At 38.0% G+C, this 19900-nt stretch overlaps 1 long non-coding RNA gene across 2 annotated transcripts in view; it reads left to right on the forward strand.

The window, feature by feature from the left end:
* Positions 1-16542, forward strand: part of LOC116960781 — a 59859-nt gene extending 43317 nt beyond the window's left edge. Inside the window, exons 4-5 of one of the 2 annotated variants that reach the window (XR_006165025.1) lie at positions 7652-7752; positions 16450-16542. This is a non-coding gene — a long non-coding RNA (uncharacterized LOC116960781). The remainder of the gene's footprint in view (positions 1-7651; positions 7753-16449) is intronic. The other variant, XR_006165026.1, reaches the window with a different exon arrangement.
* Positions 16543-19900: the final 3358 nt, after the last annotated feature.

The raw sequence follows: 19900 nt of genomic DNA on the forward strand, positions 1-19900 counted from the left end.
TGCCAAAGTTAAATGTGCTTCAGCAGCGATTAATGATCAGGTTCAGCCTCCACTGAGGCTGTGGTTTCACAAACACTTCGTTCTCACAGTAGTGTCATCCACTCGCTGTTCATTCTTGCTTGCTGCTCACCTTTACCCACACAATCACTTATTCCAGAGTAACAGTTTGTGTGACTGCGTAATGAATTAGATCAGGAAACTAATTCAGTTTTCAAAAAATCTTTTTTTTGGGGGTAGGAAAGGGTTATTTTCCTCAATACAGTTCAATGTGTGCCCATACCAGCAGTTGTCCTGGCACAAATAAGGTTGTGGTATAAAGTGGGAATAAGCCGGAGGGAACAAGGTGTTAAAGCCAGCACTGTTGTTGAAAGAGATGTTTGTGAAAATACACCTTGTTTTGGTGCAGAGCAGCAGGAAAGTGGGTGTAACTAACTCTTCTGGGAATTGCTGAGTTATATGTGGTCATTTTGCTCAGAACAGAGACCTAGCTCTGAGTGCCTGTGGACCCCCATTCAGATCCCTCTTTTCTGTAGGAGGCTGAACAGAAATTTTGTTGCTTCTGAACTCTGGAAGAGTGTGCTGTGCTAGACTGGAATGGATGCAAATTTATTCACTGATAGAAAGAAAAAAAAAACCAAACCAATCTGCAATTTTCTGTATAATACTGTTGTTCTTTGCAGTCATTTCATTGTGTCCTGGGCACTGCGGCCACGGGAGATGCTGCAGATGGCCCATCGTGCTGCACAGATACATGTCCTTTCCAGGTATTCACCTCCAATCTGCCACTCCTTGTGCTGTAAATCAGCCCCCTGGACTCCATTGGCTGCACAGACAGCCTGTTCACTCCATCCCTGTGTATCTCACGACTTTCCCTGAACAGTCGTTCCCTCACATACGGAGGTTCCTTGCCTTCCTTTTTCCAGTTATAATATAGTAAGCTTTTGGTCTTTATCCAATGCTTTCTACTTACAGTTCTCACAGCTAATTAAGCACCTTCTAATTTCCTACAAAGAAAAATAGACATAGGTGCTCATAGCAGCTTGACCAAGATCACAGCCTGGTCTGAGAGTGTGGAATAGTTAAGTAGCTCTCCTCACTTCAAGCCACTGCCAAAGTCATGTGCATCTTAACAAGGGACCATTCCTTCTAGCAACTTGATTTACTTATTTTCATATGTGCATGTTATGTTTCTGAGGTACCTATTTTTCATTAATATGGTCTAACTGGGTAATTAAATAAAGGTAATGAGAGCCAATCAAATTCTGCTGTATGTCTGCATGCATCTCTCATTGCATACCTGAGACCACACGCATCAGTATCACTTCTCTTATTCCAGTCCTAAGTTTTTCCTGTGCTGTTATTGCCAAAGTACACAGGGCTGTCCTTGTGCAATGGCGATAGATACCTGCTAAACCCCTTTGGTATTGTGAAGGTCACTTTACCTGGGCGCTAAGGGAAGCAGCTCATCTCGGGGTCAGAAATTGAGCAGAGCCTGCACATTGAAGTCAGTGACTTGATTCAGAAACCTAAATGGGATCAGAGTTGTGTCATGTGACACAATGAGAAGATGGTGATAATAAAGAATAAAGAACAATAATTATCCCCTGACATTTTCTTTATTAATTTTATTATAAAAACTCATTGGTGCCTTCAGATCTGTCCATAATCTGTTAACAGGTCTACTGCTTGAAGGCTTTCTCCCGTTTTTATTCAGTTCTCAGTTGGGCAACTTTCCCATCAAAGTTGATGCCATTTTGCCTGAATAAGAGGACCTGTAAAAAGGAGAGAGCATTTCAGAATTTGTGTTAGCAGTGTTAGGAGACTCTAAGGCTTCTCCTTGAGCCCCAGCCTGACAGAGAAGCACAGACACCCCATCGGCTCTGCCTGGCACTCGCAAGCATGCTCACACCCGAGGTTATCACTGCTGCGGCTGCATGGTGATGCTCCTATCTATGTCCCAGTAAATCAGCAATGTGCTGGTTCTTCCTCACTTTACTGCACAGAGTCCTCTCTCTTCAGGTTGTCAGATTTCTAAACAGGGTTGAAGCCGTGACTCTCCTCTGCCAAGTTGCAGTATGTGCAGGCGGTTACATGATACTGTCCTCTAGTGGTAAAATACTCTGCTTGCAGTCCTACCTCAGAACCAGAATACTTTCAGGCACTTTCTTCTCTCTGTTATTCACACGTTAATACTGTTTTTGAAGAACCATCTTGCTTTGAAAAGGTTGCCTAAAAATAACAAAAACGTAGGAAGAAGTTTTTAGCGGAGGAACCTTGTAACAAAGTTGATGTGAACTCCGATAGTGGGATTTTGCGAACATAATTCAGTTTCAGGTTTAGTTTTAAGTTTTGGTTGGCTGCCTCAGCCATTCTTCCATGTTGCTCCTTGAACTCAAATAGAGGAATATTTGCTGGAAAAGTACAAAGCATCAAGTCAAGGCATTTGAGTTATCGCTCCACTTCAACTGTAAAGTGTGAAACTTTGGATGTCATTTTCCCTTGCCATTTTCTGTATGGAGAGTGGAGTGACAATAACAGCTACTTCATCACAGTGTTTGAGGGTTGTTGATGGAAACAAGGTCCTCAGCACAAAGAATATGTGGTGTAAAAAACAGTAGTACATTGCCTGTTCCAGTAGGACCCAAACACTTTTAGAGAAGCCTGTCTCGGGAGTGGTATTTTTTATATACTTGCATAAAATCAGGGTGAGATCTTGCCATATGTAGATCAACATTTCCAAGTTCTGTGGTTTTCAGTGAATTCTTACCTAGTATCACAGACTTCAAATCAGGTGGAGGCTAAGGAAAAAAAACAAAAGAAACCCAGATTTCAAATGTTTACTTGCCTTTACTTTTCATGTATGCATGTTAGAATATGTTTTGTTAATATGTTTAGACCTAAATTATGAAATCATTGATTAATTAGTGTTAATCAGTTGTTGATTTAACCTTTAAATAAATAATTAATTAATTTGAGATAACTAGAAAGTAGTAATAATTGCAAGTTAGTGTCTGGTATCCATCCAACTGCAATGATATGCAGGTGCAAATTGCACCAATTACCCTGTTGATAATTAATAACTCCTCTAATAGAAGAAAATTCACATGCATTTTTCTGCACTCTTCCACTGGAATAAGTATAGAAAGAAAGAGGTTCATAAGAAACCAAGTATCACCTCCAGCCACTGTCACTTCCCCCCCCCCCAACAGAGCAGTCATCCGAGGGACTTCAGATCTCCACGATACAGCAAATAGGTAAGACTTAATGATATTCATAAGCCCAGACTGATGAAAAGGTGCGTGTCTGTTTTTGGAGGCTGCTGTTCAGGACTCAGCAGATGGACAAATCCTCAATTTGGGTCATTTGAGTGGGGCAGTGGACAGCTAATTTAACACCCATCAAAGATAATTTGAGGGGTGGCAGATGTATGCTAGATGGGCTGTAGCTCAGTGTGTTACAAAGTATTGCTATAAAGGCATCAGTGAAGGATTTGCTCTGGAGGAAGTAGCAGTTCTGTGATTTGTCAGACAAACCACATTCTTCTGTGCCTGTGCCCTGTACTAAATTGCTGTTTGCTTGGGTAGCTTGCTTTGTATGTAATAGCTTTCTGACATACAGGTTTTTAAGACACTGAAGTGTTGCTTAGACTTTAATACATGTATGGTCCACCACCAGAGGAGGCCCTGGAGTTAGCTAACAGCACTAGTTCAACACAACATCCCTCCCAGATTGGTGAAGGAGGGAGGGTTGCTGACAACTGATGTGCTAATGAGGCTTGCGATGAAGCTGTACATCACAGGTCAGTGCCGTGGACCTCCGCCTGCATAAATGAACTGTGGATAACATTCACCAGCAGCTGTTATTGTTTGATCACTTACAAACACAGGACACGCTATTGAAACCAAATAGGCCTCACGCACATAATCAGCAGGGAGAATATAAATTCCCCAATTAGGTATTCTCAGCTGCCTGGGGGAGGGGGTGCTTGCTGATCAGGGGTGTGCCACATGGGTACCAAGATAGATCCCCAAGGTGAGACGTGAACAACTCTGCCTTACAGCAAGTCCAAGATACGCCCTCTTTTAAAAAAGATTTCAAACTGAAAAATAGGTCTGCCACATGTCTAATAATTCTGCAAATGTCACCTACACTGCCTTGCTTAGATACGTCCTTTAAAAACACAAGAGCAGCAGCGATGTTTTGATAAAATATTTAAAGAACTAGATCCTTATCCAAAGGTTATTGGTGGAGAGGCTGCACTTGATTTTCAGAACCCAAGATCCTGATTTCAGCTTTTAATTTCTATTGATATAACTCTGTTGCTTCTAATGGAGCCTGACTTTCCAATGACATCAAATATGGTCCGAAATCATAAGGGAAAACTATTTGCTGTTATTTTTCAGGCACAGTAGGGTATATCCAGAGATCTGTGAATACATTGATTTATGGTCTTTCTGAAAGTAGATTCTGATGATGTTAGCAACTGAAATCAACCCCTGTGAACATTTGGTACTCAAGTAATTCAAGCATGGAATTAATGCTGATATGAAAGCTATACCAAGCAATTCTTACCAAGTGGCAGTAAGAAGTGCCTTGTGGACATTTCTTCCTTTACTTTCTCCCTTTTTTTTTCTTTTTTTTTTTTTTTTTTTTTTGTTTGGGGTGAGTGTTTTTGTAGCAGCACAGTTTAAAAAAACCTTGCAAGGAGGTACACAGTAGAGTGAAATATTTTAGCAGAGGGCACAGTACAAAACTTGAGCCGCCTTCTGTTTTTTTTGGTAGGTTGGTTTGGTTTTTTTATCTATATTAGGAATAACTTTATTGCAGCTTTGTGTGTTGTTTGGCTTATGTGTGATGGGTTTTCCATACATGTATGTGGTAAGAAAGGAATCAAATTTCTTCTCGTATTGGGTATGTCAGTTTTTTCATAAATAACATATCATCACATCATATTATCAGTTTTACCCTACTGGCTGCATAGTTTTCTCTTTAGAAGCTGGGAAATTTGCTTATAGCCCTTAACTGCATCTCTGACACCTCATCCTACATTGTTATAGGTGAAGTCAGCAATTGCCTGCCTTCAGTCCCTCGCTAAATATGGAAGAATTAACCCATTCCTTACTCTCTTATCAGAATGTTTCATACAGATCTTTCAAGTTTGTAAGGGTCAAGCCCTTTAAAAAATCAATTATTTAACATGTAGCAGTGACAAAATTGATTTTCGCAAATAAACTATTTCTAAATTGCTAATACTTTGTCAAAAAGTTTATCCCTATGTTTCATTTCTATTTATTCATCCTGTCTTCAGATTCTTGAATTTATAAGCCCTTTTGTGCTGATTTATGTTTCCAAATAAGCTGTCTTTTTATATACAAGAAATAGTTTAGATGTGACAGTAAAGATACGGATTTTTTTTTTATAACAAATACTGTAGATACCACTAATTTAATAATCTTTTCTCCTTGCTCCAACAGGATCAAACCACTTAATATCAGTATTTAGCACTGATTATCTGGAATTTTATGTCAGTAATAACTGGCAAGTCTATTTTCTGTGCAGATAAAAATAAGTAGTACAAATAGAGTTAAGGTTAGAGAAAATACTTGAATAGGAGATAGTATATGTGAAAAGTACATGTTTGAATGTCAAACAATTAGAATGAGATTCTGGGATGACACAAACCATTATCGCTCCATGGAAATTAATAGACCTGTACCAAGTCACAGGAGTTGGGAATCAAAATAGTGATGTTAAGAGAAAAAGGGAGAACTGAGGATGGGAGTTGGAGTAGGCAGTGAGGAAGTCTGTAGGTTGCAGAAAAAATACACAGCAGAGATGACAGTAATCCTTCAGCCACTGGAATAATTTTTCTCTGGTTCTGTATGTCTAGTATTTGGCTCATAAATGGTTTCTTATACAGGCAAGACCATGAACTAGGTAAGAACACAGCTGACTTTGTCTCAAGTTAAAAAATACACTTAAATGGTCCAGCCACTGGATGTCTCTCTTGTTCTGCTTGCATGAATGATGACTGGCCTTTCAGAGTGAAAAACCTACCTCAGAAAGATAAATGGGTCAGTATGGAAAACCAGCTGTCCAATGCTGCCTGGCTAACTGAAATTATATGACACCAGTCCAACTCTCAACATGATAAACTGTAAGTACAAGATAGACAAGATTAACAGTTGAGAAATGTGTTTCTCATCCAGCTTCATCCTTCTCAGTTGTGCTATGCACACCTGTGTTAAATAACCTACTGCCAGTAACTAAATATTATTTGAGAAAATACATTAAAATCTGTAGTGCTTTTCTCGATACAATATGTGAGCAAATACTATGTTAGGCTGGATAGTGGAAATGCACCAGGTAAATTTTCTTTTTTCCTCCCAAGAGTTTCTGACTCAGGTCAGTTGAAGTTGGTAGTAACTTCAGCTAGACAAGAACCAGAATTCCCTTTTCTGGAAGAATCTGTACCTTCTATTTATTTCTCTATTCTGATACAGAATTGAGAGAAAACACATTCAGAACTTCACATGAAATCCTGTTCTGGAAAAGTAAACATTAGGAGAGACTTTTGGTTACCTGTGTGAGTCTAGAGAACAAGACCAGGTCTTTGTTTTGCTCAGGTCCATTGCTTAAGCAGTGGAAATCTTTCTGCATATGCATTATCAGCTCTTGTTTATTTGAGGTGTTAAAACTAAATGAATGCAGGAAAACACTTAAGAAATCCAAGGTTAAGAACTTCAAGGTCTCTTGACTCGTGTAGAATCAAAGAGTTTCATACTGCTTCATAGCACATAGCTTTCAGTGACGTGAAATATAGGGAAGAACAGAGTGAAGCCTAAGGCAGTGATTTCAGAAGGACCTATGAAGGTGAGTGCTGAGAATTTAGGGCTTCAGTGATTTAGCTAGGATAATACACGTGTTTGGGCTTAGGAAGGAATGTAATAGAGATCTTTAAGTTTCAAGGTAATGCGATGACTAGGTAATTTTTACATCTGTGTATTGTGAGATAGCATGTTTCCTTATATTAATACTATTTGTTTAATTCTTTAGGTTAAAAACTGACTTATAATACAAATTCTGAATGCTAGAAGCCTGGTATCTTTCAGAATTTTGCTGGATTTGTTTTCAGTATACCTGAAAGAACTTACATAACTTTTTACTTTAATGGTTAGCCAATATTTTAGCTCCTTGTTTATTTCTGTCAAAAATGTTGATATGAAGTGATATATCTTTGTGTACATTCTTTGTAATCAAGTGGGATTAAACTGAGGTCCTGTTTTCCTGAATGTGGCAGGAAAAAAGACAATAGGAAACAGCTCCTTTGGCAGTAACCCAAGCCTTTCTTTTCAATCAGCACTGCACTCAAGAAAACTCTCACTACCTCGTTTTCTCTCTGTGGAAATTCAGGATCATTCTACAAAGTGTTTCAGTGTTTTGGGGTGGGGTTTTTTTGTCTACATATGTAACATTTCTGACTGGGTCACACCATTTTGCTAAAATTATATACACACCTTTGTGTTCATATCCACATGGCTCAGGGGTTTTTTACTTGCCTGTCTTGTGGCTAGGGCTTGGAATGTGATACCTATTTGTCTGCGTCTTCTGTTTGCCCACAGTTATATTTCAAAACCATTTTCCTCTCTAGGACTACAAACTGGTTTCATTCCACTGTTTCCTGTCAGCTTTCTCTGTAGCCCTTAAGGAAAAGAGGCAAGGAAAGTGTTGCCTCCCACTTCTTTGTAAAAGGTGGGTTTATGAACCAATCTATTACCATAATTTGAAATGTGCTGTTACCAGTTCTTTTGAGCTTCACTTCTTTTCAAAGGACCTAAATGGCATTTGATCATTGAAGAAGTTTTGCTCTCTCGTCTCAGTGAAATTTGAAGAATATCAGAAGTGTTGTTTAACAGTCTAACCAAAATCTTAAACAGGGGATGTGCTCATTGCCATGTTCTTTAAGTTGAGGGCAGACAAACCTGCATTTTGCTATACTGAATATTTTAAGGCCTCTACTCCCTCTGGATTTTAGTTTTTCCAGGTTAGTATTGGGAAAGATCTTTGCCTAATCCTGATTATGTATAAAGACAATGATCAGAAGTGGTTATTTAGTGCAAGGGCCAGACTATATTGTTGTTATCTTAGACTAGTGAAATGCCTGGAGGTTTATTTAGTTTTGTAAATTAGCATGCAATTAGAAAAGGACTCTTGCTTTGAGTTTTTGGTGGGGATGTTTGGTTTTTACCCCCCGGCAAAATCAAGAATAAGCATCATCATAATGTATGGTTTCTTTGTATAGCTTTCAGATAGATTTAGAAATTGCTTCTGAGTTCATCATTAATTATCCTATACTGTATCTTGCAACAATATTTGTCATAGTGTTGTTAGAACCCCCTGTAGTTTGGATCTATTAAAACTCTGCTAAAGGACACATAAAGGGAAAGAGATAATAATGTACACAGATGAGTGCAGTTCAGGGCTCTAAAGTTCCAGTGTATTTTTAGACAAAAGCAAATGTCTAATTCAATAATTATGGAAGAAATGTGGATCTGTAATTATGGTTCATAATTAGAGAGGTCCTTTTCTGGTGCTTAATCTAAATAATGTAAAATATGTTAAGTTTCTGAGCACCATAGAAAAAAACAAAGCTGATAATGTAGGAAGTTATTGTGGTCCAGGGAAAGGAGAGGGGACCAGATTCTAAGATAGTGAAAATCAGCATAGCTCAGTTGGAGCTCTTTATTTCTATTGATGTACACTAGTTGAAAATTGGTTTATGACTTCAAGTTGCATAGAAACAAAGACAACCAAAGAAACTGTTATGAAAGTATCCATCTAGGAAGACATTGGGGGAAGAAAAATACAGTGAAAACAGAACTCTTTCTAAATTAAATTTACTATTAAATTTAATAAAGTTTCCTAGTGGGGAGTTCCTGAAAAATGTGGACTGAAATGTGAAGCAAACTTTGATTGCTCTTTTAGCTACCTTGGTGGTATATTTACAAGAACTAAATGTCTTTTTTTTTTTTTTTTTTTTATTCATTACTTCTAAAGAAGCTTTCTAGAGAAAAATACCCGTGCTTTATAACCACCTTAAGAAGCATTTGCTATGGTTGTTTCCAAAGGAACGGCTTCATAGTTTCATAAATATCAAAGTTAATAGGCTCCTGAAAACAATGAAAATTGCCTGTAGGTGATTTCTACTTATGCAGAAATAGCTACTCTCTGAACTGAAACTCACTATACTTTCTCTCTAGGCCTGTTACCTATTACAGCATACTTTGCTGTTCCTACTCCTTTAGCTGCTTTGAATCAACAGTGGGTAGAGCTGTACTTAAATGAAATGTACTTCAGGGTAAAACATGATCTAACAGAGTATAGAAAATAAACATTATTAAGCATAGCTTGTGACTGTAAGATCAGAAGCAGTCTAACGGCGACACATTTTTTGGGGGGAGGAATGCAATAGCTATGCCACATCATCATAAAGCCATACTTACGGCTGGCTTTGAAAAAAAGATAAAATCTTTCAAAAAGTGGCTTCCAGAATGGAGTCTGAAAAAAAATATTTTTTTCTTGTATGGAGTTGCTATTTGGTATGCAGTAGGACCCACTTCTCCTTTATTTTTGCTGCCTCTTTTTATTTTAATATGAATGGTGTTAAGACACCTAACAGTCTTAATGAGCAGCTTTTACTAAAGCTATAAAATCATTATTTTCTGCATAAATTGGTAATGTGTATAAGCCTCATAATGGTTATACTTGAAGAAATCAAGGTCCTTCCTCCCCTTACAGGTGCAGGGAGACCCAGCTGCTGGCAAATTAACTTACATTGTGCTTTACTCTTCTTCCATTTAATATGTGTGTTGTACTGGGGGTGCCTTATTATTAGACAGCTCACAGAATTATGCTTATGAAAGGATGTGCAAGGTATGAAAAGAGAGGCTAGAAAATTGGGTCTTTCTGTTAGGATTCCATAACAAGCTTTGAGTCCTGGTGGGCTTTCTGGTGCTGGAGCCTTAAGCCAGTCTAAATTCAGCAGAGTTGATTTTACAGAAGGCAGCAGGAGACTGAAACCAGACAGAGCAGAGCTGGTTTATGGCATGGGAACAACCTGGTGAAAGCTGCTGGCACTCTCCCTGTCACGACTGAGCTGGTTCCACCCAAGAAGTGCAGGCAAACTGTGATTTAGTTCGGGATATCTGCAACCCCATGTGGGGTGCCCATTAGATAGAAACTAAGAGGCCCTTGCCCTAGTCTTCTTCACTGTTCCTGGTTTTGATAATTTCATTTTATGTGTAGACAACTCTTCATCATGTTAGATATTTGTATTTCACATTCCTCAAGCCTCCTAAATTCTTTGTCAGTGGGGAAAAAACATTCATAAAGTTGTTTATCCACTGGCAAGTTTGAGAAATCTGTTATCTAAAGTTTCTTGCATATGAGCTTTTATCAAAATCTTTCTTTTTGAAAGACAATTCTAGAAGTACATTGTTACTAGTAACACCCCTGTGAGACTGGTTCCCTCTGGAAAATGTATGTCTCCTTAGAAAAGATGGTGAGATGCTGTAACTTAAGAGTGAGCTCTATTCCCTCAACTGCTGTTTTTTGACAAATCCATCCCTAATGCTGTGTTGCAGGGTGTCTGCTACAGGCAACAAATTACCCTCTCCCCCTTTCCCTCCATTCAACTGCAGTTGAACAAAGACCATCATAGAAACTTAGAGGGAGAAATAGAATTCAACATATATTTCTTCTAATCAGTAGGCACAATATAAAATAAAACCTAATCCCCAACTGTTCTCTCTTTAAAATGTGTGTCTCTTCTTTCCCCACTATGCTAGCCTGAAATAATGAGGCAGGAACCAACCACGCAGTTAGGCTGGCTCTGGTCTTCTCTTATTCTGCTGTGGCTATCAGCATCAAAATTTCTACTACCTCTCTCTTTCTTAATTTTGGGGGCACTTCTCTACCCTTATTCTCCTTCTTCCACTGATAACTCTCTCTTCCTCGTATCGCTCTTTCCTTTTCTTGATTCCCTGACAGCTTTTCAGTTTGCTCCACAGTGGCAGGACTGGACCTACAGTATATTTTTTTTCTGTTCAATAGGGGAGGTGCAAACTCAACCTCCTGTGGATTCCTCTGGGTGTTGTGTAATTGAATTGTTTAGAGTGTTAATCATCATTTGATTATTCTGACATTCTTGATGAAAAAATATGTACATTAAAATCATAATGTAATTACAGCATTTGCTTTTAGCATGAATGTTTTTCTTCTCATTGACACTGAAATTATTTAATACTCCCAATATTTATGTATTATTTTGACAGATACTGCAGTGGGCTATGAGCAGTTTTAAGGTGGCACAGTTTACTCCATGCAGCTTAAAAACAAGGATTTTTCCCCTCCTGTCTTGCCCCATCACATTTTATTATTAATGGACACATTTGAACTGTCAGCTTTCCCAAAGCCTTGGTATATGGGCTGAAATGATCAGATTAATTTAGTTGCTTAACCATGTTATTGCTAACTAGGACTGAACACCCTCTTGTTCTTGCTTTATTTTTTTCCTAGCAGTCCTTCTGTTTGTTTGTGTTGGGTTTTTTTGTGTTTGTTTTGTTTTTTGTTTTTGGTTTTGGTTTGTTTGTTTGTTTGTTTTGGTTTTTTTTGTTGGTTGATTGTTTTTTTATTCATCCTGTTAGTTTATACATAAGAATTCCAAGCTGAAATTGCCTGTAATGTGGAAATGTAGGCTTCCAGGAGCTGTGTGGGCTACAACTGTCGGGAGGCAGGATGCTAAGATGGCTCAGCTGGCAGGTTAATGAAGATTGTCATGAATATTAAACGATAAAACCAAAACAAAACTTCCAGAGAGACACTTATTCACAGCAACATGACCAGCTCAGACAGCTGGCTCTCTGTAGACTTTCTTGAAAGAAAACAGTGCTGAGGCTTATTAGGATGATTTTTATAAACCGGAAGGCAAATTTGTGATGCACTGTTTAAAAGTTAGAAGTCTTAATGATTTATAACCTGGAGCAGAAATCTGTTTTCTGAAGTAGATAAATAACAAGAAAATTATATCTGTGCTGTTCTCATTTTTATTAAGAGTTTCAGAATATTTCTGAGCTTTGTGCTCGCTAAAAATGTGTACAATGGATAAGCCTGACTGTTAAAGTTCATACCAGCTCTCTGGTGTGCAGCTGTAATCCCGCTTCTTCCTCTGAAGTTCCTCTATCCCTTTTCTGTTCTTTTTTTTCCCCTCTGGAAAGACCACATTGCAGGGCACAGAATAACAAACTACAGTTGGTTTTGTTTCTTTCTTGTGATTTGTCCGAGACAGGGTAAAACCTTGCTATTCAGAGAGTTCTTCCTTGAGCTCCACTGGTGTAAAGCTAGCTCCTGCTGCATGGAAAATTGCTCCAGCTCATGCAAAAAAAATAAAATTCAAGAAGCTTGGATTTATTTGAAGTAACACCAACATAGATCTGGGATGATTCCATTAAGAGCACTGCAGTCATGTTCTGTTTCTAAAAGGATATCTAAAGGTGAAACATTCTCTATAGCCTAGAGAGTAATCTTCATTACACTTTATAAGTTGGGGTCAGATTCTTGCACATAACTTCATTGACTTCTATGGTTTTGTAAATTTATACCAACTTAATGTGTGGTTTAGTGATTTTCAGATACCAAAAGGAACAAGCTGAAATAACAGAGCAGGTTTTCTCAGATAACTGCATGTAGGCACAATCCATTTTGTGGTGTTATTCTGAGTTTAAAAAGATAAAGTAAATCTAAACTATTTTTAGGTGCGATGAGTCAGTCTAAATGGGTTGATGGAAAAAGATATAAATGAAAGGACAGTCCAGTTAGAGGAAGTTATGGAGAGTAATGCTTTTATATAAACATTCTGCAGAATTCATTTGGCTTTCCAAACCCTGTCTGTAAATCAAGAAGTGCTTTCCAGTGGCTCATGGAGACCTCTCTAGTCATATGGTGCTAGTTGCCTTTGTTTTCAGTTCAATTGCATTAAAAACAGAGTATATTTTTTAAAGTAGAATTTTAAAGTATTTACGTAAATAATGCTGCGGTTATTTCAGTGCTATTATGTGACTCTTAACAGTGTATGCAGTCAGAAATAGAAGTGGCCAGCAGGTTCCCAACTGTGAAGAAAACACATTCAATGAATCAACTGTTCAGCTAGTATCAGGACAACCCCTGATTTACTTCTGTTGTTCTTAAATCAAACAGCCTAGTGGAATGGGAGTGATTTTTTTAAGGGTAACATAAACCTGATATATTTAAAAGACTTAGTTAGACTAGCTTATATTTGTGTTTTCATAGTACCATGAGGAATTTACACACATGCTGTCAGGGCTTGCAATAAGGTGAGCTACAGTATTGTGGAATAATAGTTTGTAACTATTTCCCTATGTATTAAAAGTTCCCATTAATAACCTATTACTTTGCGAAGCAGATACAGCTGACATAATTATTCAGATAGCTTCTTGCTTAAGATTTTACTTTTTTTTTTTTCAAGCTGAAAAGCTCCTTTAGGTACTTAGGGAAGTTCAGGTTAATGTATCTTAGTCTGCAAAGTGTACAAACAGTTACTTTGGGATTAGGGGCTCATTTCTTACTTATTTGAAATATCTAGTCTATTTTAACATAAACTAGTGAAGCCTAGTGGATGAAAAGTTTACCTCTAGCTTCCAGCTGCACCTTCATTTTGCACATTTTGAATGTATCATTGAAACTCTTCACAATGTTGTGAAACACCTTTTATACAATGTCTTAAAGTGGCTGAGCCAGAAATACTGTTGGGGCCCTCATGGTTTCTACCAGTATTTCAACAAACAAATGGCGTATGCACTTATAGGCAAACGCCAAGTGATGACAGACATGGATGAACATGGGTAAAATATACTCACTTTAGCTGAAAGATGAAGCACCACAAAGTGGCACCTCTTTGGAGTCAGGAAACTAAAGATAGAGCTTCAGAAAGTAGCATTCTTGATGTTACAGTCATCTTAGGGTCCCACCAGCCCAAATGTACAACCAGCATTACCTTTTTCAGATGGCTGAAAGTCCCGTGAGGGATGAAAGACAAAGGGAATTCCAGGGAAGCACCAGCTCATTTAGCAGCCAGGAAACCTAGCATTAAGGATTGCCAAGTTGTTGTGAAGCTGAGAGTTGCACCTTCATCTCTGTGTCCCTGGTCACCTCTTCAGCAGCAAAACTCCAGCCTTCTTTCTTAAATGAGAACGGGCATCGTTTAAAAGCAAAATGAGAAAAATTGCTGAGTTATGAACTGAATAGCAGCAGTGTGATTTTCTATGAATCCAGGCACCTGCAAAGTATCAAAGCCAAAGGCATCAGTATTTTTGAAAAATGATACTGAGGATGTCAAGCAAGGAGCTAGCAGTCACGAACTGTTTAATTCATGCTGATTTTCCCAGAACTGTATCCAAGGAGGATGTCTCACTTTTCCGTTCTCAAGTTCAACCTTATCTCTGAGTGCATCAGCAACATTCACCTCTTCAGAAACTGTACTCTCCCGTGAGTTATTCATAATCTGCTGCTGCTTCTCATAAGTAGAATTTCACTCACCTTCCTTCTCTCTGCCTCTCTTATATTCCGTTGATATGCTGATGTCTCACATATAAACCTTTCAGCAGCCTGTTTTCTTCCACCTCCAAGGCATGCTAAACCCGGAGGAGACCAGTCAGAAGTATTTACCCTTGACAGCAGTAGTTTAGGATTATATGTAATATTTAATCTGTAAAATCATGGAGGCTGAGCACATACTCAGACATCCCTACTATGCGTGTGTTCTTAAAATCCTTTCAAGTCCACTAAGATTGATAGGTTGGTCTTTTGCATGCTAATACTGAGAGCTTTTCAGGTATCCCTACAAGATGCCGTCATAATTTCATTTCTGACTGCCATTTTTGTTGTGTCAGAGATCAAAACGGCAGGGCGTTATTTCTGACCCATTCAGTTTAAGAGATATGTGGAATAGGGTATGTTTTAGAAAGACTGTAAGACTGTTGCCTTTGTCTAAATTGCTGGATCTGTCTGTTGTGTTTCTCACATACATGTATGTTTGTCTTTCTGTAACACAAAATACATCTCAAATGCCTTGAAAGTCCTACTGTCCTATTTTTAAAAAGGATTGCATAGTTATTTTAAAGTACAGAGAACGGTTAATCGATAAATAAGGAAAAATCAGTGATATTCTTGAGACACTTCCAAGCATAATGTAGAACACAGACATGTGACCTAAGAATACAATCTCAATTGAAACATGTAATCCCTTCAGTTAACACTTTTGCCATAAGTATACTTAGGTCTGATGCACAGCTGCACAGTTCTGCAGTTCAGAATGAACACTTTGCTTTTTGTGGAGCAGTATTTATTCTTTTTAATGAGACTATGTTTTTAGGAGCTTTGCTCAAACATAAAAATTAATAAAGGATTAAATGTAATGGATAAGTGTGAGTTACCTGAACTTTATCTGTGATCAGATAGACAGCACTGCAGTGTAAAATAAAGCTGCAGCCTCCAATGAGAAGAGCAGCCTCCTAGGATACTCTTGATCTGCCACAGCTATTTTGTGCCAGTTACTGGTTTAATCCATAAAGTTATTCTCCAGGCAGTTAACTGCTTGGTAACTAAGCTCTGCCTGTCCCACACCACTGATTTTATCTCTGCAAAGGAGCACAGAACTAGGCACATGGAAGTTTTCACTTCAATTGCCATTTAATTCTGTCTGCCCAAAGTGGCTGAAACAAATGCTATCTCTAAGGGGTTTTTTCATTCAAGATTCTGTTGTCTACAAAAGAAGGGTCTACATTCAGACATTCCTACAAGTTTAGGCCTGTTTGTATTCAGTTCATGTGTTTGACTTTTTGTAATCAGTCTACTGTCTGTGTTGTCATAATCTCTAAAGCCCAAATAGATATGCCAACAAGTATACTCAGATTTTCACAATGCAAGGGTTAGATCTAAGTCTCTGCTTTATCTGCTGCCTTTGCACAATATGAGAAAACTTTCAGCAAAATCTGGAAGGTAAAATACAGACATTGGGACATCAATTTCCTTTTTCAGAGGGGTTTCTTTAAGTTGAGTGAAAATTATGTCGTATTTTGATTTTTCTTGGATGGTTTATCTCCAAGATGGCTTGCACTCAGATTCTTCTAAACTTTTTACTTCTTGGTAGGATAATGGCTCACATCAAGAAGTACTCCAGAACACAGTAATCTGAACACTGATTAACAGTGCAGAATTTCTGATGGCAACAACTACAAATAACCTATGGGAAACACTAATAGGAATTGTTTATTCAAGAATACTTCCTGTGGCTCTGCAGTTCATCCAGGTGCACAAACTCTGTTTTTCACAGAACATTAATCTCGGTTTCTGTTATTTTGGATTTGTCAACAGATGACCCAAGCCAAGAAGATCTAAGAGTAAGTTTTGTAAACAAGTAAATTAGGACTCACACCTTCTACTGAACAGGAAGAAAAAAGCCGCAACAGAATGATTACATTGTGATCATTGACCTATTTGACAGAAGCAAAACCAGAAAGCATTGCCTGTTATCAGACCTGCGTGTACTGCTCTGCCAAGACTACTTTGTCAGTATAAACTCCCAATAACACACTAAGATTCATTCTCATTTCCCACCTATTCTGTTTTCTGGGCTAGGGTTTTTTTGATCATGCTAAGATCAAAACCATGCCTATGATACTAGAGTACTTCTAGGAGTGATGACCACCTGTCATACAGTTAGTTCTTTGAGACTCTGATTGAATAGAGTGGAAAAAAAAAAACCCACCTTTTGATATAGCGCTGATTTTTCTGTCAAAAGAGTCAGGTAGATTCTGTATTATAACTATGCGAATCAGCATTTACAGATAGGGCTCTGAGTGAAGTAATTATTCCAAATCTCAAAGTTAAGGGGTTTTTTTAGTTTGTTTTAATCAAAGCATTCACAGACAAGGACTGATTTTCTTTGAAAACAGCCATTCTGTATGTCATGTAAGTAGCGTTCAGGTCATAGGATCGCGTGTATTTTACTTTATCTGAATTACTACTCATGGTGCATGGATTTTTAATATAAATTGCATGGCTTGTATATCGTTTCCCGTACGGGCAGAAAAATGTTAAGCAAAAGTATAGATGGATGATGGATAACAAAGTGTATAATTGTCATCACTGTATGTCAGTTTTGGGGACTTCAAGATGTCCCTGACAATATCCAGTGTTCACCCGAAAATATGCAAATACTAATCAATCAGAGCTACCTAATACATCTTAGTGATGTGCAGCTGAATCCTACTGAATGGCAGCTTTTTCACTCACAGAAGCAGTTAGAAGGTTTTTTTAATTTTTTTTCCTCTCAGTTTAACCAAATCAGCTAAAAAATTAGTGTTGGACTTCCTACACAAAACTTCACATCTCTTCGGTTTTCTCTTCAGCAGATGCAAATTACATTGAACACATTTCAGATATTTATTTATAAAAGAGACTGAATATATTTGTAAAAGTCGGCTAAACCACTTCTTTTTTTCTTGTTTTCTCTCCTGCACCATCAAATGAGTTCTACATGTTCTTGGGAGCCTTACAAGGGAAAAATCGCAGCAGTTAAATGCTTTTCCAGATTATCATTTGTTGAATATGTAGCCCAATGGTGGTTTTGAAAGAAAAGTTAAAGGAGGTGATGTACAAACCGTGTTGAGGCTTCTCCCATTCCAAAGCACTGTACTTAAACAGATAATACTCTCTTAATTTTTACTGAAATGTGAAAGTCAAGCAGGTCTGACAAGTGATCCTACATGGATTCCTATGTTATTATGAACTCACAGCTGATACCAATAGACCACAAAGAATATTAGCCTAGGCTGCAGTTTTCAAAGAAACACAAGGCCTTTTCTGTGTAAGAAAACTACTACCAAAAATGAATCACTTAAATCAATGAAACGCTCCTATTTTGGCAAAGGGCCACAAAAAGGATGGTGTCCATATACACATTACAGGTAGGAAAGAAGTAACTTCAGTTTATGTCTAATCCCAAATTCTTGGAAAAATCTAGGCCACTCAATCTGCAGGATTCAGAGTACCTGCATTCTGGCAGGTGGTCTTGTTGAGATTCGGATGCAATGACTAGTAACTATGACTAACAGCTGCTAACATACCTTACACTTTCTTAGTATGATTTCACTTAACTGCCATCTCTACAATGGCAAAAATAAACAGAATACTTTCATCTGCATTTCATAATCCCTTTATTGAATTTTGGTTGCCTGTATTATTAGTCCTGTTGCTCCAGTAGTTAATCAGCAAAGTCCTTCTTAAAATACAGATGATAGAATCTATCCTGTCACAGAAGTTAGTCAAATATATTAGGAGCAAAGTGAGGGACTACTGAAAAGCGTGCCAGGTGGGAAACAGCAACTTGGGCTATGCATCCTCTAACCAATGAACCCACCTGATAATTCTTAACATTCTGAATAGTAAACTATGATTAAATATTAAAGTAAGGTAATGCTTGGTGCAGCAATTCATTAAAACCGCAGACCATTCGAGCACCTATGTTACGTTAGCAAGATGCAGATTAGAAGCAGCACAGCAAAAATACTGACATTTTACCTGAAAATGTTATCTGGAAGCAGCAAGTAAATCAGAAATACTTCACTCTCCAAAGGAGGTGTGGAGTAGGAGGGCTACAGTGGGGCTTTACACAGCTTGCTTGTTCTGAGTGCCATTTACAGATAGGGAGGGCACCTGTTTTACTGAAATAATACAGAGGTCAGGGAATTGCAGCTGACTGAGAAAACACGGATAGCATACAATTTGCTTGTTTTGAGTGCAATGTATAGATAGCGAGCACACCTGTCTTACTGGAATAATAGAGAGGTCAGGGAAATGCAATTTACTGAACAAAACAACCACAGCAGACAGTTTGCTTTTAAGCAAAATAAATTCTAGGCCATTGGCAAGTAACAACTTCAGACATAGAATAGTGTCATTAAATTAACACTAAAAGAAATACTTTAGTACTCTGAATTTATTTTTAAAAAGTGGTCCATGAAAACATTGTTAAGGATTTATGCCTACTAAAAGTCTTATTATCATAACACTATTCTATTGAGTGGGAACCTCAAGTGAAATAGCCTAGGAAGTGATTAAATATGAGTTCTTCAGTTCCTAAACTGAACTGAAACCAAAAAGGAAACGTTTTGCATTCTAAAATGCACTCAGTTGTGATAAACTTAATAACAGAAAGGAAGGACTAGAGCATCTCTCTCTGGTCACAGACACGAGTGAGGGTGTGTTGGATTCACAAGGATCTTGTGCAACAAGAGTGGGGTTTATATCACCATTTGCTGTTGCAACGGGAGGGTTTCTTCACTGAAATTAATCCAGAATTTAGTGATCTGCTTTGAGATCATCAAATGTGAATTTCATAGTGGGAAGAGTAAAAGAAGAGGCAGAATAGTAACTCTAAGCCACTCAGTGGTGATGAGTTACAATCTACCTACAACATTTTTGAAAAGCAGATGGATATGCTGATCCCAGATGAAGCCAACACTATTACAGTAACCACAGTAGCACAGCTACTGAAGCTGCCCCATAAGGAAGCATGCAAGGAAGAGGAGAGGAGGGAAGAGGAGAGGAAAAAACAGTAGGCATTGAAAAATTATTTGTGGAATGCTGGCAAAAGAAAAACCATCATTACCACCAAACCCACATGCATTCCCAGAAAGATAGCAGGTACACACCTATACCTGTGGTCAGGCATCATCAAGGGGCTAACTCCCAGCTGCTGCTGGTATCTAATCAAAAGGTCAGCAGTAATAATAATAATAAAAATAATTCTCTGAAGCAATAG

The sequence above is a fragment of the Tyto alba genome, unplaced genomic scaffold (assembly GCF_018691265.1).
Source record: "Tyto alba isolate M040663 unplaced genomic scaffold, T.alba_DEE_v4.0 Super-Scaffold_16, whole genome shotgun sequence".
Taxonomy (NCBI): Eukaryota; Metazoa; Chordata; class Aves; order Strigiformes; family Tytonidae; genus Tyto; species Tyto alba.